The 4,384-nt window shown below is 39.8% G+C and overlaps 1 non-coding gene across 1 annotated transcript; it reads right to left on the reverse strand.

The window, feature by feature from the left end:
- Nucleotides 1-2,487: 2,487 nt before the first annotated feature.
- On the reverse strand, nucleotides 2,488-2,594 carry LOC111881976 (small nucleolar RNA R71). Its single transcript, XR_002847011.1, has one exon. It is a non-coding gene; the product is annotated as a small nucleolar RNA R71 (small nucleolar RNA).
- Between the last annotated feature and the right edge of the window lie 1,790 nt (nucleotides 2,595-4,384).

Genomic DNA, 4,384 nt, shown 5'->3' on the forward strand with positions numbered 1-4,384 from the left:
AAAGGTGCTTAATTAGTTTATAATTTCATTTTTCAGCAAAAATGACATGCTCGGATGGAAAAGGAAGCGGAACTAGCGATTGGAAGCTTGGATCTTGGATTTTGAAGAAAGAAGGATGTTGTTGGACAGCTTGACCCCTCGTCATTGTTTTGGCCATATCTTATGAACCGTAACTCCGATTAACGAGATTCAAAATGTTCTGAAAACTAGACATAATTTCGGACGACTTTCGTGTTTTGAAGAAAATGTTGATTCCAAACGGACTCAGCGAGTAGGCCATCAACTCGACGAGTTGGTCAGAAGTTTTGCAATTCTTGACTTTGCCTTGCCGTACACTGGATTTTAAGTGATGAACTCGGCGAGTAGGTCACTGGACTCGCCGAGTAGCCCCTGTTTTCATAATATATATATATATATATATATATATATATATATATATATATATATATATATATATATATATATATATATATATATATAGAAACGCTACTCATTCGAACCCTAACGAATGGGGGAAGTTTAGGATGATTTTTGGAGGCCAGAAGGGTTCTTAGAAGCTGTGGTTTTCGAGATTTCAACTTAGATATCAAATTGGAAGAAGATCAAAGGCAATAACACACTACTTTTGCATAAACCATGTTTCAGTCATTAGATTATGTTTTTAGTTTGTTATTTGCTGTAGACATGAGCTAAAACCTTTAAACTTCCGTTTGGGGAGACAATATTGATACTAAGGTTTGATTTACGGTAGGATTAATTTGATATTGGTGATTTTGTTGATTCTATCTTGTTAAAGAACCTTATGTGTGAATGATAACTATTTTTCTGTTAATAGGAAGATAATTAAGCTGCATGAACATTTCTTAGTTGTTAACCTCATATCTTTATGTGACCACTTTATCATATGTCTAGGATTAATGAACATGAAACTAGAATTAATAAGAAAAATAGGAAAATTCATGTGTGAGCTTGTGTGATGACCATCAACAAGTGGTTAACTGAAGGACCAAATTAGTTAACTATTACAAGTCTAAGTTAAACCGAATAAATAACCTAGTGAATTAAATTAAATTAGGCAACTGGCCACTGTTTGAGTTAGTTTGTTCTCTAAGGATTAGTGCAGAGAACGTGAATCAAATCACTTGAATCGGTAGCCAATAGAAGAATTAATTCATTGCACTATTACCATTATATCAACCATATGATCAATTGAGTTGAACTAAACAGAAGTTCCCTTCGTCATTGAATTTAGTTGAATCTTTGCTTTTCTAGTTCTTAGTCTAAATAATAGTTAGTAAGTTTCTAGTCTTGTAAAACTAGAGAAAGCCCATTGTCTATTACTTGTTTTATTTAGATAATATTAGCATTTATTTTAATTGTTTACCGTTCCCTGTGTTCGATACTCTACTTACCTGAACTAAACTGCTAATCGATAGGTACACTGCCTTTCGTGTGTTTGTCTTTGTGTTTAAGTTAGTAGGATTAAAACTAGTTGGTTTCACACACATCAAGTTTTTGGCGCCATTGCCGGGGAACAGTTCTAAATAATTAATCTAATCCCTAATTTTTTCGATCCTTTGTGTGAGTTTAGTGGCACAAAGTTAATTTATTGCAATTTAGTAGTTAGTAATTAGGTTTCAGCATTTGTTTTAGTTTTAATATTCAGTTTAGAATTTCTTCAAAATTGCACTGATACTCGCCGAGTGCATTCGCACCTACTCGGCGAGTACAAGTGAATTTTGCATTTAATTTGCGTTTTTTTAGTTGCATTCTTTTGTTCCTTTTACGTTTTTATCTTGTTTATTTCAGGATTTTCATGACCAGAGGATCAAACACCCCGCTAGTACCCCCGTTTGAAGATCCTGAATCCGAATTGAAAAGGAACAAAGGAAAGGACGTGGAGAGCTCGAGTACACCTAAGAAGTCACCTTTTTCTAACTTGAAGACTGTTTTTGGGAAGAAAAAGAGCAGCAAATCAGGAGCATCCAGCGCCTCTTTAGTAATCGACGAACCGGTTAAGGAAGATATTGAGTACGAGACCGAGGAAGAAGAGGAGCCTACATAAGAGCAGGAATCTGATTTCGAGGAAGAATTAGCTATCACTATGGCTAACATTGATGAAATCCCCATGGGGAATGGAAGAAGAGGATGCGCGACGACACTGGCCCGGGACTTGTGCAACCCGCAATTCCCGCGACTACTACTTTCGAGCTCAAGGGTCAAATCCTAGATTTACTTCAAGAAATACCTTTTTATGGAAAAGACCACGAAGATGCCTACAAGAATTTGGATGAAGTCAATGATGTAGCTGATTTCTTCAATGTTCCAAATGTGCCTCGTGAGACTCAGCTACTTCGCATGCTTCCAATGACATTCAAAGGCGCAGCAAAAGACTGGCTCAAAGCACTTCCCCCCGATTCAGTCACCACTTGGGCCAAGATGAAGGAAGAATTCATTGATCACTTTTGCCCACCCTCCAAGATAGCCAAGTTGAAGAAGGCCATTGCTAACTTTGAACAACAAGCTGGAGAGTCGCTATATGAAGCTTGGGAGAGGTATAAAAGTTTGCTAAGAAATTGCCCACACCATGACCTCAACAGCCAGCAAGAAGTCTCCATCTTATATGATGGAGTTAATGTCACAACCAGACAGTTACTAGACTCGCAAGGCCCGCTCACAAAGAAGCCGCCCCCGGTGATCAAGGAATTGATTGAAGAATTCTCTAAACACTCTAGAGAATACCACAACCCTAGAAATGATGTTACTAGGGGAGCCACATATGCATCTACTGAAGACTTATCCACGGTCATGGCTATGCTAAAAACCATGGATAGGAGGATGGATAAAATGGATCAAACGATCCATGCTATTCAGGTGGGTTGTGAAAACTGCAATGGGCCTCACCTCACTAGAGACTGTGATTTAGATGAGAATGGCAACAAGAAGGTGCAAGTTTGTTACTCAAGCGAGACCGATATGATGAAGACTGGCGCAAACAAAAGAAAGAGTGGCTCCCTTATGAAGAGTACAATAAGGCCAAGGAAGAGAAGTTCAGGCAAAAAGCGAGAGGTTTCTACCAAAAGGAGGAGTCGGTACAAGAGAGAAAGCCAAGCTTGGAAGAAATGCTCACCAAATTTGTAGCTGCTTCAGAAAAAAATACATAGTGATCATGATGTTGCAATTCAAGAAACAAGGACCATGCTAAGGAACCAGCAAGCATCTATCCACAATATAGAAACGCAGCTTGGGCAACTTGCTCAACAAATCAACTAAAGGTCACCGGGCGAACTTCCTAGCAAAACTGAAAATAACCCACGAGGCGCGCACATAAACATAGTCACAACAAGAAGTGGGAAAATAATCACTCCCTTGGCACCTATTCAGACTGAAGAATCCAAGGAATCCCAGAAGGAGGAGGCAGAAAATCAAGCAGAAAAGCAAAATCTTCAATCTGACAGCTCTACTCGCCGAGTACCACATATGGACTCGGCGGGTACACTACCAAATCCGAAGGAACAGGCCCCTGAAAAGCTGTATCAGCCTCCAATGCCATACCCAGCCCGAGCTAAGAAGGAGAAGCAGGAAGAGGAGTACCAGAAGTTTCTAGATCATATCAAGGCTCTGCAAATCAACTTACCCTTCATTGAAGCTATCATGCAAATGCCCAAATATGCAAAGTTCCTTAAGGAACTTCTCACTAATAGAAGGAAGATGGAAGAAGTGAAGAAGGTAGTCCTCAATGAAAACTGCTCAGCTGCTATGCTAAATAAGCTACCAAAGAAGAAGGGTGACCCGGGGAGTTTGACTTTACCTTGCCAATTTGGCAACATGGCTACCATTCATGCCTTAGCCGATTCGGGAGCAAGTGTGAACCTAATGCCATACTCATTCTTTAAGAAGCTGGACCTCCCGGAACCAAGGCCAATTCGCATGGCAATTCACTTAGCAAACAAGACAGTCCCTTTCCCAAGAGGCATATGCGAAGACTTACTAGTCAAGCTGGACAAATTCGTCTTTCCCGCTGATTTCATCATTCTAGACATGGAGGCGGATCCACAAGTTCCAATCATCCTTGGAAGACCCTTCCTCAACACGACAAGTGCTATAGTAGACATGAGGGACTCGAAGCTCACCTTGAGGGTAGGAGAAGATTCAGTCACATTTGGGGTAGATCAAGCTATGAAGTATGCAATGAACAGTGACGACACGACATTCTCAATTGATATGCTTGATGAATTATTGGAGGAATGCATAAGTGAAGATTCCAGCAAGTTCACAACTTATGATGAAGAATTTGATCCAGAAAAAGACTTAATGGAGATTGAAAGGCTACTGGAAGAAGCTGAGTTTGAAGAATTGGTGAAGCAAACTGACAACCCTACTC

Source organism: Lactuca sativa, chromosome 4 (assembly GCF_002870075.4).
Source record: "Lactuca sativa cultivar Salinas chromosome 4, Lsat_Salinas_v11, whole genome shotgun sequence".
In the NCBI taxonomy this organism is placed as follows: Eukaryota; Viridiplantae; Streptophyta; class Magnoliopsida; order Asterales; family Asteraceae; genus Lactuca; species Lactuca sativa.